This window comes from Hylobates moloch, unplaced genomic scaffold (assembly GCF_009828535.3).
Source record: "Hylobates moloch isolate HMO894 unplaced genomic scaffold, HMol_V3 SCAFFOLD_8, whole genome shotgun sequence".
Lineage (NCBI taxonomy): Eukaryota > Metazoa > Chordata > Mammalia > Primates > Hylobatidae > Hylobates > Hylobates moloch.
Genome location: NW_026652283.1, coordinates 8,077,170 through 8,096,129, shown reverse-complemented (window position 1 = coordinate 8,096,129; position 18,960 = coordinate 8,077,170). Strand labels below are relative to the sequence as shown.

The following is an 18,960-nucleotide window of genomic DNA, read 5'->3' as shown; positions in this document are numbered from 1 at the left end:
CAATATTTTTTCAGAGCCCTCCAGGGGATTTTAATACACAACCAGGGTAAAGACCCAAGTTTACAAAACAGAGATGTTAGAATTAACTATACCATTTGGTTGTGCTGAAATACACATGTTATCTAGCCATTTCGGCTAATCAGTCAGATTAGCTGATTAGAATATGACAACTAAATTTGCAGTACAGGCCGGGTGTGGTGTCTCACATGTGTAATCTCAGCATTTTGGGAGGCTGAGGTGGGCAGATCACCTGAGGTCGGGAGTTCAAGACCAGCCTGGTCCAACATGGTGAAACCCCATCTCTATTAAAAACCCAAAAATTAGCTGGGCGTGGTGGTGGGCACCTGTAATGCCACCTACTCAGGAGGCTGAGGCAGGAGAATCACTTGAACCTGGGAGGCAGATGTTGCAGTGAGCTGAGATAGTGCCACGGCACTTCAGTCTAGGCGACAGAACGAGACTCCGTCTCAAAAAAAAAAAAAAAAGAAAGAAAAAGAGAAAATATTGCAGTACAAACCATTTTTAAGTTTTTGATGGGATAATATGAAGGTACTGGGGGGAAGGCCTATAAAAGTGCGGGTTTAATGAAAACAAAATCTCCCCTAACAGAGTTACCCAGGTCTGGTCAACCCCACGTCTCTGATTCTACTTGAGTACACAGTGTATCTACATCAGCCAGAAAAACATAATTTACAAATGAAATAACAATAAATTGTTTGTCTATTGCAGGTCAAGCAAAAACCTTTAAGTGCCTATACACATCATCTGTTGCAAATCATTTCCCCCTGGGTTTGAAGACAAGGAAACTAGCGGGGATTTGATCAAAACTAGAGGCCTCGAAGTAGTGAAGAGAATTGTAAACAAGAATTTAATCTTTGAGATGGTTATCATCAGTACCTAAAATAGTGTTCTTTGTGGATTATCTAACGTTATTACTGCAAAATTCATGTGGCTGGAGAAAAGGTGGTTGGTGTCTAATGTCAGAACCTTGACTAGCAAATAAGGAACGGTAGCAGCAGCTGCAGTAAATCTAGCTCTCCCCACTGCTTCCTCTCCTGGAGCCAGCCGGCTAGAACCAGCCTGACAGTCTTTGCAGTCTTTGCAGTAGAATAGCTAAACACTGATCTAGCCTTTCTCCACCCACATCCCTCCTCCTTTTCCCTGCTCCATCTCAGCACATTAAACTGAGCTTTCTCTCTATGCTAAGAAAATGCAGATGCCAGACACAAAGGGAGGAAAGACCATACATTGGCTGAATCACAGAAGAGAAAGAATGGGTGGAAAGAAGACAGTCTTGGCAAGAAACATGATATAGGTTTTCCCCCCACTTCTTTAATTGTATCTGGTTAAGATTTTTTTTTTCCTCTACCACATAGAAATTACCTGGAATGCTTGTTTAAAATGCAGATTCCTTGACCTCTGCCTCTGACCTGAATCAGCCTGTGTACCTGCGTTTCTTGAGCAACTCAAAGCATCTAAAATCAGCAATTTATCTGCATTTGGAATAAGCATACTAAATGATCTTTAGACACATGAAAGTTTGAGCAGTGTCTTAGAGACCAAAATAACTATTTGTAAAATGCTCTTTATTTAAAGCCCTCAACATTTATAAACTCATTGTACCCTCAAGCAACATTCTAAGGTTGAGCAAATATTGTTAGTCCTCTCTGACTGAACAGAAAATGAGGCAATGAGATTAAATCATTGGCAGCAATTTCCTAGTCCTGATTTCCCTGTCTTTGGGAGGATCTTAGAAGTATAACAACCTGGGTAGGCCGGGCGCGGTGGCTCACGCTTGTAATCCCAGCACTTTAGGAGGCCGAGGCGGGCGGATCACGAGGTCAGGAGATCGAGACCATGGTGAAACCCCGTCTCTACTAAAAATACAAAAAATTAGCCGGGCGTGGTAGCGGGCGCCTGTAGTCCCAGCTACTCGGAGAGGCTGAGGCAGGAGAATGGCGTGAACCCGGGAGGTGGAGCTTGCAGTGAGCCGAGATTGCGCCACTGCACTCCAGCCTGGGTGACACAGCGAGACTCCGTCTCAAAAAAAAAAAAAAAAAAAAAAAAAAAAAAACCTGGGAAGAATGAAAGAAGAAAAAATGAAATAAGAAAATATGGAAAGGCATATTAGATGTGTTCTCATCTAAAGAATAGAGGAAGCATCAAGTATCAAAGGAAAAAAAAACCCTCTCTTGGTGCAGAGAAACATGACTGAATTTGTAGATAATGCATCCATAGAATCCAACCACAGAAATGATAATATGCAAACCACATAAGGGGTGTGTGCATCCGTCACACATCTATGTCACCAGCAACACCTTGAATGACTAGTAAACATTTACAGATTAAATGAATGAATGAAGTCTGGAAGCATCCTAATGGCCTGGCACCACCATAATTGTCCTGATCTGCCTTGCTGTTTTTTGTACAATGAAAGAATTAGACTGGGGAGCCCTGTTCAGTAGTCTAAGTTCATGTGGTTATCCTAGGTTCAAAGAAACTTCAGTTTATTTCTATTCAATCTAAATTCTTAACCTGTCCTATTTCCTAATTCTTTTCTTTTTTGTTTGTTCGTTTGTCTTTTTGAGACAGTCTCACTCTGTCACCCAGGCGGGAGTGCAGTGGCTCGATCTCTACTCCAACCTTTGCCTCCTGGGTTCAAACAATTCTGGTGCCTCACCCTCCGGAGTAGCTGGGGTTACAGGCATGAACCACCACACCCGGCAAATTTTTGTATTTTTAGTAGAGATGGGGGTCTCACCATGTTGCCCAGGCCGGTCTTGAACTCCTGCCTGCCTTGGCCTCCCAAAGTGCTGGGATTGTAGGCGTGAGCCATCACGCCCGGCCCCTGATTTTGTTTTTAAATCACTGAGCTAATTTACTCATTTTTTAAAAATCTTTGCTTTTCCTGTTTAACCTTTCTTCCAGCAACTCTTGAATTCCCAAACTCCTTCTTTCCTTGATTTCTCTTCTCTTTCAGTACCTTTCAATTTTGGTTTCATCCTAACAAAAAGCTACAAAGTAAGATGAGACTGTGAAGAGAAAGAAAGAAAAAATGGCCAGGTGCCTCATGCTTGTAATTCCAGCACTTTGGGAAGCCAAAACAGGAGGATCGCTTTGCGGCCACGAGTTTGAGACCAGCCTGGACAATATAGTGAGACTACATCTCTACAAAAACTTTGTACTTATTTATTTTTTTGAGACAGAATCTCACTCTGTCACCCAGGCTGGAGTGCAGTGGCGCGATCTTGGCTCACCGCAACCTCCACCTCCCGGGTTCAAGCGATTCTCCTGTCTCAGACCCCCCAAGTAGCTGGGATTACAGGTGCCTGCCACCATGCCTAGCTAATTTTTTTTTTTTTTTTTTAGTAGATACGGTGTTTTACCATGTTGGCCAGGCTGGTCTCGAACTCCTGATCTCAGTTGATCTGCCTGCCTTGGCCTCCCAAGGTGCTGGGATTACAGTCGTGAGCCACTGTGCCCAACCCCTACAAAAACCAAAAACTTTAAAAAAAAAAATATGGCCAAGTGTGGTGGCACATGCCTATAGTCCCAGCTGCTTGGAAGATTGACGCAGGACTGTTTGAGCCCAGGAGTTCTAGGCTGCAGTTAACCATGATCATGCTACTGCACTCATACAGGTTCCCATCTTTCTTATTGTTTCCCAGAACTTTTCTGGGTAACTGGGGCAGACAACATAGATACTTGCTTAATAAATAAACGGTAAATGTAGACTTAGGCATGAGGATCACACCACAGAAATACTTGAAACACATAGTTACATCACTGTCCCCAGTCTCATAATAAACTTATCATATCTTAGAACATGGAATGTTCTAACCCTACTGGGTTTGGATTATCTTTATTTTTTGTTTTGTTTTTTGAGACGGAGTCTCGATCTGTCACCAGGCCGGAGTGGAATGGCGCAATCTTGGCTCACTGAAACCTCTGCCTCCTGGGTTCAAGTGATTCTCCTGCCTCAGCCTCCCAAGTAGCTAGGATTACAGGCATGCACCACCACACCCAGCTAATTTTTGTATTTTCAGTAGAGAGGGGTTTTCACCATGTTGGCCCGGATGGTCTCGATCTCTTGACCTCATGATCCACCTGCCTTGGACTTCCAAAGTGTTGGGATTACAGGCGTGAGCCACTGCACCTGGCATGGAGTATCTTCTTTTTACAGATGAGCAAACAGAGACAACAGTGAGGTTAAGTAACTTGTCCAAAGTCACTCAGCTAGCAAGATAGCAGAGCCAAGATTTGAATCCAAGTAGCAAAGTACATGCTCTTAACTGCTTTGTCAAACACTTTTTGTAATCCCTCCGAAGACTATAAAAGGGATTGTCTGCAGTTTCCCCCACTTCTTAGTGAAGTTTTACTTAGATATCAATGCCTGCTGTTTGGGTTCATGCTTCAGTAGCATTTACCAACATGTGAAAAATAATGGTACATACATTATAATTTGCCACAAAGGACCTAAGAATCCATTAACTGAGCATCACCTCTAAAGATTCAACAAAAAATTGTTACTAACACATACATGATTCTTCAAAAATGTATGGATTCTATTTTGATAAAGTATAACTCCATTTAAGGCATAAATGGATTTTCTACAGTCATAGAAGCTTTTTATCAATTATGCTTTTTCTCGAACTTCAGGCATGAAAAAATGACTGTATTGTAGGTAACTGTAAAATGCTTTGAGGTTTAAAAAGGGACCCACTGACATGCTGAGACAAAGGGTTTAGCAGAAAATCCTGAGTGTAGTGGAGAAAACATGGCTTATTGCCTAATAGAGTGGCCAAAAGTAGGTCAGAGTCCCTGACAGTCACAGCTGGTAAGGAGTGATGTCACTAGAGAAATGGGGATGGGGGAGGTGGAATTTAAGGTGGGGAAGTAGAGAGACCCTTTGAGGGGGCGGAAGAGGGGGGATTTACAGAGGCAGGTTTTAAGTCAGCCTTTTGTAGGCTGATTGCAGAAACAGCTGAAGCCCCATTTTCTCCTGCCTATACCCAGCCTGCGTTCTCCCAGGCCTCATTCCCCACCTCCTCATCACCAGCAGACCCCCTCTGCTGGAGACACAGACACCAGAGAAAGGAATGGGGAGAAAGACAAACCTGAAAAGGAGTGATTTCCATACAAGAAAGATGGGTGAGGAGAAAGTGAAGGAGACTTTAATCAAATCCAGGGAAACGTGACAGAGAGGAAGAACTAACAAAGGAGAGAGGCAGAGGAAAAAAGAGTAGAAAGTACAGGAGGAAAATATGGCTGAATGAAAACAATAGATTAATGAATGGAGCAAAAGTGGTGTTGGAAATATAATTTCGGCCGGGCGCGGTGGCTCAAGCCTGTAATCCCAGCACTTTGGGAGGCCGAGGCGGGTGGATCACGAGGTCAGGAGATCGAGACCATCCTGGCTAACACGGTGAAACCCCGTCTCTACTAAAAAATACAAAAAAATTAGCCGGGCGTGTTGGTGGGCGCCTGTGGTCCCAGCTACTCGGGAGGCTGAGGCAGGAGAATGGCGTGAACCCAGGAGGTGGAGGTTGCGGAGAGCCGAGATCGCGCCACCGCACTCCAGCCTGGGGGACAGAGAAAGACTCCGTCTCAAAAATTTCTTTAAATTTTTTTTAAAAATTAATTGACAAAATCTGGAAAGAGAGACATTGTAATGGTTGCAATTTGAAGTCAAAATATATTTTATTTTGGCAACAAACAAAAATAGGCTCTCCAAGAGGGCCTCTTTCATCCCACATTCAGTCTAAAATTATGTGTCCTTTTAGTCTCACTCTGTCACCCAGGCTGGAGTGCAGTGGCACGATCTCGGCTCACTGCAAGCTCCGCCTCCCGGGTTCACGCCATTCTCCTGCCTCAGCCTCTCCAAGTAGCTGAGACTACAGGTGCCCGCCACCACGCCCGGCTAATTTTTTGTATTTTTAGTAGAGACGGGGTTTCACTGTGGTCTCGATCTCCTGACCTCATGATCCGCCCGCCTCGGCCTCCCGAAGTGCTGGGATTACAAGCGTGAGCCACCGCACCTGGCCTGCTGTCCTTGTGTTTACCAAATCTAGAAGAAAATCTCATGACTAAGTTAAATATCTTATTCCAGGTGTAGGTTGCCCCTGTTAAATTTTGCTAATAAAGTAATAACAATAGATCTTTAGAATGTGGAGATAAGGTGTATTTTATTATCCCTATTTTGAAATATGTCATGCACGGCCAGGTGCAGTGGCTCACGCCTGTAATCCCAGCACTTTCGGAGGCTGAGGCAGGCAGATCACCTGAGGTCAGGAGTTCAAGACTAGCATGGCCAACATGGTGAAACCCTGTCTCTACTAAAAATAGAAAAAATTAGTCGGGTGTGGTGTTGGGCACCTGTAATCCCAGCTACTCGGGAGGCTGAGACAGGAGAATCTCTTGAACCCAGGAGGCCAAGGCTGCAGTAAGACGAGATGGTGCCACTGCACTCCAGCCTGGGCAACAGAGCGAGACTCCACCTCAGAAAAAAAAGAAAGAAAGAAATATGTCATGCACTTCACACATTATTTTAATCACTCACACAAAATTCCCTAATCCTGTTCAATTAATCCCTGGATCAAAACTTTCATTATGCTCAACAGCCCTCCTTTAACAACAAGTTTTTTTTTAATTACATAAAAATGGTAATGCTCATTTCTGGATAATTGGTAAGGTTTAAATATCCTCTGGTATAACCAAAATATACCTGTAATATACATTATTTCAAGAGAAACCATCCAGAAAGAAATTAGGGAGACTAAGAACTATGTCACTGGAGTACCAGGAGAACTAAAAGTATACAGTGCCTATATCTGAAAGAATGTGTTGTTTTTCTTTCTGCGCTTCTTTAAAATTTTCCTAAGAAAATAATTTCTATTATTTATCTTCTGTTTTCTCATTCCCCTTTCCCTAAATCTCCCTTTTCTTGTCTCTTATTGTAACAGCTTCTGTTTCCCTCTCATGTTGCCCCCATATTTTCTTCTAAATTCTGACTTTGTTATGTCTTGGCTTAATCTGCCAGACTTCCACTAAACTTTCAGAGCTGGAATCAGAACAGTGCATTTGGCAAAAAGCCACACATACCACACAACCACAAACAAGCACTCTGGCTGCAAGGTCTTTTCAACAACCCACTCCTGTTTCTTGCAGTCAGCAATTCACACAGGTTCATCCATGATCTGAAATAAACAACACATACATTCTCATACATTTCACATGCACATGGCCTCTGCAGTCAGCTCACAAAGACACAATGTCTGCAGAAAGGTCTTGCAGCATACACAGGCAGTGCATTCTCCACCCCTTTCATAAGCTCTTCCTGAATGGCTGTTTCTTCTAGACACCTCCTCCCCTCATGCTGCCTGGCAATGACTCCCCTCCTTTTCCTGCAGTTCTCCAAGTCCTAACTGCAGTGCCATCCATCACTCTCCCAACAGATCCCCAGGCAGAGCAATTGTTTCTTGAAGCTCTCCCTGGTCCCCTGCTTTTTTTTTTTTTTTCCTGACTTGGAACTTGCTCTAGCAAAAGGACTGTCAGAACAGAATCTCCTTCTGGAACACAATAATGTAGGCTGGTCCTCAGTACCCTGACTCCCTAATTTGTTCCTACGGATTTTAATTTTGACATGGATGGCTTAGGGAGAAAGCAGAAAGGAAGGAAAAAGAGAAGAAAACAGAAAGGAAGAAAGGAAGGAGGGGAGCCCTGGTAGAAATTTCATTTTGTCCAGGGCAACTTGGGGACTTACAAAGGAAAGAGGAGAGAGCACAGGCGGAGAGAGGAAATGGAGCAAGAAGTGTGAAAATAAAAGGAGAAACAAAGAAAACAGGAAAAAGTATGAAAAATAAGTTGTAACATTTCTCTGGAGCTTTTTGTTTCAGAAGTGACCACAGAAGGAGGATGGAGATATTAAGAAAAAGTTAACAGGAGAAACAGTAATGAAGAGGAAAATCTTTTGATGAGGTTGTATATTTTGAAATGTCCTAAAAAGACAAAATAATCATCACAAATATCTGCCACAAGGGAGATTTAAACTCCTAATTTGAAAGTACTCATGATGCTTAGAGAGGAAGCACATTTGAATTTTACTTAGATTATTTGCCCAAATATTACAGTATTTGAGACACATACTAAAAAAATTATATTGTTTATCTGAAATTCACAGTAAACAGATCATCCTGTGTTTATCTGGCAATCATGCCCTCGGGGGATTCAGGTACATACTCAAATTTGAGAAATACTGGTATAAAGTAAGAAAGCCTGCATTTATGAGATCATCTGAATCAGAGTCACTTGAAGGTGGTTGCCAAGTACGTATTCTTACCCCACCACAGACACACCAAATTGAAATCCTTAGAGAAAGAGCTGAAGATTCCTCATTTTGTTGTACATTGATGATTCTGATGCACTAAAGTTCATAACCGCTGATTTCTCCATAATTCCTCTGTGGAGCCCTCTCCAAATCTGCATAGGATTGAACACTGCATCTATATATATGCAGCTGTCTATATAGCATTAACTTTTTAAAAGTCAATGGAGGCTGGGTGTGGTGGCTCACACCTGTAATCCCAGCACTTTGGGAGGCCTAGGCGGGCGGATCACGAGGTCAGGAAATCGACACCGTCCTGGCTAACGTGGTGAAACCCCGTCTCTGCTAAATATACCAAAAAATTAGCCAGGCGTGGTGGCGAGTGCTGTAGTCCCAGCTACTTGGGAGGCTGAGGCAGGAGAATGGCGTGAACCCGGGAGGCGGAGCTTGCAGTGAGCCGAGATCGCGCCACCGCACTCCAGCCTGGGCGACAGAGCGAGACTCCGTCTCAAAAACAAAACAAAAGAAAACCCTGAATCAAAGAAAAAAAAAAGAAAAAAGAAAATAGCTGTTCATGGTGTCACGCGTCCGTGGTGGGGAGGCGGAGGTGGAAGAATCGCTTGACCCTGGAAGGCGAAGGTTGCAGAGATCGGGCTACTGCACTCCACCCTGGGTGACAGAGTGAGACTCCGTCTCCAAAAAGGAAAAGAAAGGAGAGGAGAGGAGGGGAGGGGAGGGGAGGGGAGGGAACGGGGAGAGGGCTCGGTGGCTCACACCTGTAATGTAATCCCAGCACTATGGGAGGGCAAGGTGGGTGGATCAGCGGATCAGCTGAGGTCAGGAGTTCGAGAGGAGCCTAGCCAACATGGTGAAACCCTGTCTCTACTAAAAACACAAAAATTAGTCCGGGTGCGGTGGCTCATGCCTGTAATCCCAGCACTTTGGAAGACCGAGGTGGACGGATCACAAGGTCAAGAGTTCGAGACCATCTAGGCCAACATGGTGAAACTCTGTCTCTACTAAAAATACAAAAATTAGCCAGGCGTGGTGGTGGGCGCTTATACTCCCAGCTACTGGGGGCGCTGAGGCGGGAGAATTGCTTAAACCTGGGAGGTGGAGGTTGCAGTGAGCCGAGATTGCCCCACTGCACTCCAGCCTGGGAGGCAGAGCGAGACTGTCTCAAAAAAGAATAAAAAATAGCTAGGAGGCCGGGCGCGGTGGCTCAAGCCTGTAATCCCAGCACTTTGGGAGGCCGAGGCGGGCGGATCACGAGGTCAGGAGATCGAGACCATCCTGGCTAACACGGTGAAACCCCGTCTCTACTAAAAATACAAAAAATTAGCCGGGCGTGGTGGTGGGCGCCTGTAGTCCCAGCTACTCGGAGAGGCTGAGGCAGGAGAATGGCGTGAACCCGGGAGGTGGAGCTTGCAGTGAGCCGAGATCGCGCCACTGCACTCCAGCCTGGGCAACAGAGCAAGACTCCGTCTCAAAAAAAAAAAAAAAAAAATAGCTAGGCGTGGTGGCATACACCTGTAGTCCCAGCTACCTGGGAAGCTGAGGCAAGAGAATCACTTGAACCAGAAGGCGGAGGCTGCAGTAAGCTGAGATTTCACCATTGCACTCCAGCCTGGGCGAGAGATTCCAACTCAAAAAAAAAAAAAAAAAAGAAAAGAAAAGAAAGGAAAGAGCAGGCATCACTGCAAATCCTATAGATATTAAAATATCTGTCATAAATATAGATGTAAAAATCCTCAAAATATTAGCAAACTGAATGCAACAATTTAATAAAAAGAATTATATACCACAACCAAGGCTGACTCAATATTTGAAAAATCAATTGATGCAATCCATCGCATCAACAGACTAAAGAAATACCACATGATCATACCAATAGATGCTGAAAGAGCATTTGACAAAATCCAACACCCATTCATGATCAAACAAAACAAAACAACAAAAAAAAACTCAGCATTTTGACATGAAGTATGGGATAAAAATAAAAACTCTCCTGCCGAGGGCGGTGGCTCACGCCTGTAATCCCAGCACTTTGGGAGGCCGAGGTGGGCGGATCACGAGGTCAGGAGATCAAGACCATCCTGGCTAACACGGTGAAACCCCATCTCTACTAAAAATACAAAAGATCACGCCCGGCGATCTCTTGATCTCTTAATCTCTTGATCTCATGATCCGCCCACCTCAGCCTCCCAAAGTGCTGGGATTACAGGCGTGAGCCACCGCGCCCGGCAACCTCTTGATCTCGTGATCCGCCCACCTCAGCCTTCCAAAGTGCTAGGATTGGCCAGGCACAGTGGCTCGTGCCTGTAATCCCAGCACTTCGGAGCCTGAGGCAGGCAGATCACCTGAGGTCAGGAGTTCGAGACCACTTTTTTACATTTGTTTATATATTTCAAGGTGAAAGTATTTTAGAAAGGCATAAGATTCATACAACCCAGTGCGCACCAAAAACCCCTATTCTAACACAAATTTTGATAGAAAAACATGCTTACAAGCACGTGCACATAAAAGTTTGCAAAACTTCTCCCATAAAGCACAAAATGGGCCGGGCACGGTGGCTCACACCTGTAATCCCAGCACTTTGGGAGGCCGAGGCAGGCAGATCACGAGGTCAGGAGATCGAGACCACATTGAAACCCCATCTCTACTAAAAATACAAAAAATTAGCCAGGCGTGGTGGTGGGCGCCTGTAGTCCCAGCTACTCGGGAGGCTGAGGCAGGAGAATGGCGTGAACCCGGGAGGCGGAGCTTGCGGTGAGCCGAGATCACGCCACTGCACTCCAGCCTGGGCAACAGTGAGACTCCATCTCAAAAAAAAAAAAAAAAAAAAAAAAACTCTCTGAAGCCTGAAAATAAAGAGGAACTTCCTCAAGTGCTTAAAGAACATCTACAAAGAAACTACAGCTAACATCATGTTGGTGAGAAACTTGAAGCTTTCCCACTAAGATAAAGGACCAAGGCAAGCATGGCTTCTTTTACCACTTTCAATACTGAAAGTTCTAGCTAGTGCAACAAGACATGAAAAGGAAATAAAATGTGTACAGACTGAGAAGGAAGAAATAAAACTCTTTGTTCGCAGATGACATGATTGCCTATATAAAAAATCTACGAGAATTTACAAAAAAGCTCCTGAAACTAATAAGCAATTCTAGCACAATTACAGGATAAAAGGTTTACATACAAAAATTAATTGCTTTCCTATATATCAGTGATGAGCAAGTGTAATTTGAAATAAAAAACACAGGCTGGGTGCGGTTGCTCACTCCTGTAATCCCACCACTTTGGAAGGCCGAGGTGAGCAGACTGCCTGAGTTCAGGAGTTCAAGACTAGCCTAGACAACGTGGTGAAACCCCGTCTCTGCAAAACATACAAAAAAATTAGCCGGGCATGGTGGCAGGCACATGTAGTCCCAGCTACTTAGGAGACCGAGGCGAGAGAATCACTTGAACCCGGGAGACTTGAACCTGGGAGGTTGCAGTGAGCCGAGATTGTGCCACTGCCCTCCAGCCTGGGCGACAGGGTGAGACTGTGTCTCAAAAAAAAAAAAAAAAAAAAGTGCTGGAACAACTGGACATTTACATGAAAAAAAAAAGGAATCTAGACAATAGACACAGACCTTACACACTTCACAAAAATTTACTCAAAATGGATCACAGACCGACATGCAAAATGCAAAAGATACCACTCCTAAAAGATAACATAGGAGTAAATTTAGGCCGGGTGGTGGCTCACGCCTGTAATCCCAACACTTTGGGAGGCCGGGGCGGGTGGATCACTGGAGCTCAGGAATTCCAGACCACTCTGGCCAACATAGGGAAAGCCCAGCTCTACTAAAAATACAAAAATTAGCTGGGTGTGGTGGTGTGTGCCTGTAGTCACAGTTACTTGGGAGGCTGAGGCAGGAGAATCGCTTGAACCGGGAGACAGAGGTTGCAGTGAGCAGAGATGGTGCCACTGCACTCCAGCCTGGGTGGCAGAGCGAGACTCCCATCTAAAAAAAAAAAAAAAAAAAAAGGAGAAAATTTAGATGACCTTCAGTATGGCAATAACTTTTTAGATATGACACCAAAGGCATAATCCTTTGAAAGAACTTAGAAATAATTGAGAACTCAAATTGATAATTTGACTTCATCAAAATTACAAACATTGGTGAGGCACAGTGGCTCACGCCTATAATCCCAGCACTTTGGGAAGCTGAGGGGAGTGGTTCACTTGAGGTCAGGAGTTTGAGACCAGCCTGGCCAGCATGGTGAAACTCCACCTTTACTAAAACTACAAAAATTAGCTGGGTGTGGTGGCAGGCGCCTTTAAGTTCAGCTACTCGGGAGGCTGAGGCAGGAGAATTGCTTGAACCCGGGAGGCAGAGGTTACAGTGAGCTGAGATCGTGCCACTACATTCTAGCCTGGGCGGCAGGAGCGAGACTCTGTCTCAAACAAACAAACAAAAAACCAAAATTACAAGCATCTACTTTGCTAAAGAGAATATCAAGAGAACGAGAAGACAAGCCAGACTGGGAACAAATATTTTCAAAAGACACTTCTGGAAAAGGCATATTATTCAAAATAATAAAAGAACTGTTAAAAACAACAATTTAACCTAAATTTTTAAAATGGGCAAAATATCTGAACAGAAACCACATCAAAGATATACAGATGGCAAATGGGCATATGGAAAGGTGCTGCACATTATATGTTATTGAGGGCATAAAAATTAAAACATAAGATACCACTATGCCCCTATTAGATTGGCCAAAATTCAGAACACGGACACCACCAAATGCTGGGGAGGCTGTGAAGCAACAGAAACTCTAATTCATTGCTGGTAGAACATAAAATGGGGCAGCCACTTTGGAAGACAGATTGGTGGTTTCTTACAAAACTAAACATACTCTTACCATATGATCCAACAATCATACTCCTTGGTATTCATCCATAGGAGAGGAAACTTAGTGCCCACACAAAAACCTGCACATGAATGTTTATAGCAGCTTTATTCATAATTGCCAAAACTTGTGGGCAATCAAGATGTCCTTCAGTAGATGAAGGAATAAATAAACTGTGGTATATTCAGACAATGGGATATTAATCAGCAATAAAAAGAAATGACCTATCAGGCCTCCAAAAGACATGGAGGAACCTTAAGAGCATATTATTAAATGGAAGAAGTCAGTCTGAAAAGTCCACATACTGTATGATTCTAACTATATGACATTCTGGAAAAAGACAAAAGTATGGAGATGTTAAAAAGATCAGTAGTTGCAGGCCGGGCACGGTAGCTCACGCCTATAATCCCAGCACTTTGGGAGGCTGAGTCGGGCGGATCACCTGAGGTCACGAGTACGACACCAGCCTGACCAACATGGAGAAACCTCGTTTCTACTGAAAATACAAAATTAGCTGGGCCTGGTGGTGGACTCTGAGTGATGATGTGTCGATGTTGGTTCATCAGTTTTAACAAATGTACCACCCTGGGTCAGTGATGTTGATGCTACAGGACACGTATGTGAAGGCGAGGAATACATGGGAACTCTACCTGCCTTTCAACTTTGCTGTGAACCTGGCCGGGCGCGGTGGCTCACGCCTGTAATCCCAGCACTTTGGGAGGCCGAGACGGGCGGATCACGAGGTCAGGAGATTGAGACCATCCTGGCTAACACGGTGAAACCCTATCTCTACTAAAAATACAACTTTGCTGCGAACCTAAAACTTCTTTAAAAATCAAGTCTATGTAAAAGGAAAAACGGGTTTAAGATGTGGCAAAACATGCCTCGTTGCCCAGACTGACTTGGCCTCCCAAAGTGCTAGGATTACAGGCACCACGCCCGGTCTTTCTCCACCATCTTTGGTCTTTTGTTTGTTTTTCGAGACGGAGTTTCGCTCTTATTGCCCAGGCTGGAGTGCAATGGTGAGATCTCGGCTCACCGCAACCTCCGCCTCCCGGGTTCAAGCGATTCTCCTGCAGGCATGCGTCACTACGCCCGGCTAATTTGGTATTTTCAGTAGAGAAGGGGTTTCACCTCCTGTTGGTCAGGCTAGTGTCCAACTCCCGACCTCAGGTGATCCGCCCGCCTCGGCCTCCCAAAGTGTCGGGATTGCAGGCGGGAGCCACCGCGCCAGGCCTTTCTCCACCATCTTAAGGAGCTAGTATTACTGATGGAAATGGGTTTGACCCTTTATTTCTTTATATTTTGGGGAAATAAAAAAATAAGAATCACTTGTTTCTCTTTCCCACTAAATTCTTGACTCCTTGACTGATTCATCATTTTAAAATATCAGTACTCAACGCAGTGCCTGGCATTGAGAAGGAAACCGACTATAAATGAAGTACAGGTCTTAGTCATTAGGAGCCTTTCATCCTGCCAGGCATAGTTCAATATTCTTGCTACATGAACTATATTAGCAATCAACTGGAAGTATAAACCCCTTGGAAAGAAAAGCAACGCGACGACAAGGCTCTGGTGGTTATTTGTTGCCCTCTTGTGTCCCGATTTAGGAACTACAGGCTCTTCCCTCCACTTTGAAGAATTCTGATTCCTTTAACTTTATGTGTTTTTTAATGTATGTATTCTAAGAAATACACTTGTTTCTCTACACCCTCACACAGAACACTTTTGACACCAGAGTTTTTTTCCCCACACTGACCGATTCTCCAACACCAGCTGGGTGTCCTACAATCCAACTCAATACTGACACTATCTACCTGCAGTCAATGTCAGATCCCACAAGTTTAGAGCTGAGTCCCACAAGACTGCTCCCACCCAGATGCCAATTGAAAGTCCCGGTACTTCCGACTGACCAGCTATAAATTTGGGGGTTCCCATGACCTCCTCCTTGAGTTCCATCATTTGCTAGAATGGCTCACAGAATTCAGGAAAACATATTACTTACCAGTTGATTATGGAAGATGAACAGCCAGGTAAAGAGGTCTGCAAGAGTCCTGAGCACAGGGGCTTCTGTCCCGGAGTTAAGAGTGCACCACCCTCCTAGCTGGTGGAAGCAGCCCATGAATCCATAAACCCGGAAGCTCATCAAGACCCACTGTTCATGAGTTTTTATAGAGCTTTATTTCCAGCCCCCTCTCCTGCCTGCTTCCCGAAGGTCAGTGGGTGGGGCTGATAGTTCCAGTCCTCTTATCCCTTGGTCTTTACGTGAGCAGTTTCATCCGGAATAGGAGCCACACCTTACGTCATGCATTAACGTAGCACAAGTTCAGGTGTGACTGATGGTTATGCAAGATCAGGGGCTTGTTGTGAATAACAAAAGACACTCTTATCACTCAGGAAATTCCAAGGATTTTAAGATCTCTGTGACAGGAACGAGGCCCAAAGACCAAATGTATTTATTCTTATACCACACTTATTCAACATATATATATATATATATATTGTACAATTGTTTGTTTACATTGGCAGCAGCCCTCAAAGCACTGGTATATGAAGACCAGGCCTGCCAGACACAGTGGCTCATGTCTGTAATCCTAGTACTTTGGGAGGCCAAGGAAGGTGAGTGGCTTGAGCTCAGGAATTTGAGACCAGCCTAAGAATGGTGTCCATATGCTATGGTGAAACCCCATCTCTACAAAAATTAGCTGGGCGTGGTGGTATCGAACTATAATCCCAGCTACTTGGGAGGCTGAGGTGGGAGGATCATTTGAGACCAAGATTGTGCCACTGCACTTCTGCCTGGGTGACAAAGTGAGACCCTGTCTCAAAAAAAAAAAAAAAACAGACCTGGAGAACAGCAGCTCTGACCCCAGGAACAAGGGGCTTGTAATACACAATGCTTCATTGTAAGTTTGTTTCCTTTAGATGGATCTTTTAGATCCAGCACACAAAACTTTTTAGAAGACCTTTCCGGCTGGGCGCGGTGGCTCACGCTTGTAATCCCAGCACTTTGGGAGGCCGAGGCAGGTGGATCACGAGGTCAGGAGATCGAGACCACGGTGAAACCCCGTCTCTACTAAAAATACAAAAAATTAGCCGGGCGTGGTGGCGGGCGCCTGTAGTCCCAGCTACTGGGAGAGGCTGAGGCAGGAGAATAGCGTGAACCCGGGAGGCGGAGCTTGCAGTGAGCCGAGATTGAGCCACTGCACTCCTGCCTGGGCGACAGAGCGAGACTCCGTCTCAAAAAAAAAAAAAAAACAAAAGAAAAACATAGAAGACCTTTCCATAATAGATGAAGGTCAAGGTCACACATTAAAATCTGCCCTAATTGGCATTTTGCTGGGAATGAGAGATCTCTAGCGACGCTTGTCATCTTAACTGAATGAGGCAGTGCCCTCCGCAGTCCAATAACTTCAATGCCTGAACCGAGACAGTATAGCGGTGTTACAGGAAAGGGGTCCCGATCCAAACCCCCAGAGAGGGTTTTTGGATCTTGCGCAAGAAAGAATTCAGGGCGAGTCCACAGTGCAAAGGAAAAGCAAGTTTATCAAGAAAGTAAAGGAATAAAAGAATGGCTACTCCAAAGACAGAGCAGCCCCGAGGGTGACTGGTTGCCCAATTTTATGGTTATTTCTTGATGCTATGCTAAATAAGGGGTGGCTGGCTGGGCGCGGTGGCTCATGCCTGTAATCCCAGCACTTTGGGAGGCCGAGGTGGGTGGATCACGAGGTCAGGAGATGGAGACCATCCTGGCTAACATGGTGAAACCCCGTCTCTACTAAAAACACACACAAAAAATTAGCCGGGCGTGGTGGCGGGCGCCTGTAGTCCCAGCTACTCGGGAGGCTGAGGCAGGAGAACGGCGTGAACCCGGGAGGCGGAGCTTGCAGTGAGCCGAGATCGCGCCACTGCACTCCAGCGTGGGTATCAGAGTGAGACTGTCTCAAAAAAAAAATAAGGCGTGGCTTATTTATGCCTTCCCTTTTTTGACATATAGGGTAACTTCCTGATGTTGCTATGGCATTTGTAAACTGTCATGGCGTTGGTGGGAGTGTAGCAGTGAGGACTACCAGAGGTCACTCTCATGTCCATTTTGGTTTTGGTAGGTTTTGGCTGGCTTCTTTACTGCAATCTGTTTTATCAGCAAGGTCTTTATGACCTGTATTTTGTGCTGACCTCCTGTCTCATCCTGTGACTTACAATGCCTTAACCATCTGGGAATGCAGCCCAGTAGGTTTCAGCCTCACTTACCCAGCTCCTATTCAAGATGGAGTTGCCGTGGTTCACATGGCTCTGACAGCAGGATGACTCGCAGGCTCCACTCAGGCCTCACCTCATCTTTCACTAGTTGCTGTGAGAAGAACTATTTTTCTTGGTTTTTAAATATGAATACAAGACCTTATTGTTCGTGGTCTAAAGGAGAATACATAGTAGATATGAGGCCATGCGTCACTTGGACTGTGTGAAGAAGGCAAGGATTTGCTGTGCTAGCTCTTGTCCAAAAAGCTGCTCGAGTTCTCGGATGCAATCATTACTCAGTTCCTGGGTACTTGGAAACTTCTGAAGCAAAAGGAAAGCTTTAACTTTTCCAACTCCTGGAATCTGCTGCACATTTCAAAGAAGGAATGGGCTGGGCGCAGTGGCTCGTGCCTGTAATGCCAGCACTTTGGGAGGCCCACACAGGCGGATTACTTGAGATCAGGAGTTCAAGACCAGCCTGGCCAAAATGGTGAAACCCCATCTCTACTAAAAATACAAAAATTAGTCAGGCTTGGTGGTGGTGGCGGGTGCCTGTAATCCCAGCTACTCAGGAGGCTGAGGCAGGAGAATCACTTGAACCGAGAGGTGGAGGTTGCAGTGAGCCAAGATCATGCCACCACTGCACTCCAGCCTGGATGACAAAGTGAGACTCCGTCTCAAAACAAAAACAAAAACAAAGAATAAATGGCTCAGAAAACAGAGCCCCTTTCTTCCTGAGAAAGGATTTTTCCAGAGCTCTTTGGTTTGCTCTTCAATTCACCGGATGGTGAGGCAGGATGCTTCCATCTGGCTGGCCATCCCAAGGTCAAGCACAGTGAACTTCTGTATGGCTGGAAAGTATTGTTCACTCATATGAGTTTTTTCAACTAATACAACCCCTTGAAGATTACTGGAATTCCTAACCTGACCAAGCCTCTTTATGTAGCTATTTTCTGGCTACTGAATCAGCTTCAGTGACATAAAGAATGCAGCATCTGCTAAATAGGTAAAAATCTGATGTCAGATCATCCTGAAAAATGAGCTTAATTTTCCTTTGCATCCCCTGCACCAGCTGGAATCCATGCCATTTCTCAGTGACCACAGTGAGGGAAATGCAAGACAGAACTTGAACAGTCTCTCCTGAACACAGCCCCGCATTCCAGAAGTTAGGGCCTCTGGCAGGATCTCGTCTGCAGAGCATTCTTTCAAAGACTGAAATTATTTGCCAATGTCTTAGACATAAGAAAGACCGCTGGGCGCAGTGGCTCATGCCTGTAATCCCAGCACTTTGGGAGGCCGAGACAGGCGGATCTCCTGAGGTCGGGAGTTCGAGACCAGCATGACCAACATGGAGAAACCCCGTCTCTATTAAAAACAAAATTAGCAGAGCGTGGTGGTGCATGCCTGTAATCCCAGCTACTCGGTAGGCTGAGGCAGGAGAATCACTTGAACCCGGGAGGCGGAGGATGCAGTGAGCCAAGATCTCACCATTGCACTCC

At 45.0% G+C, this 18,960-nt stretch overlaps 1 pseudogene; it reads right to left on the bottom strand.

The window, feature by feature from the left end:
• Window positions 1-17,671: 17,671 nt before the first annotated feature.
• Window positions 17,672-18,662, bottom strand: LOC116473908 (Fanconi anemia core complex-associated protein 24-like; annotated as a pseudogene).
• Between the last annotated feature and the right edge of the window lie 298 nt (window positions 18,663-18,960).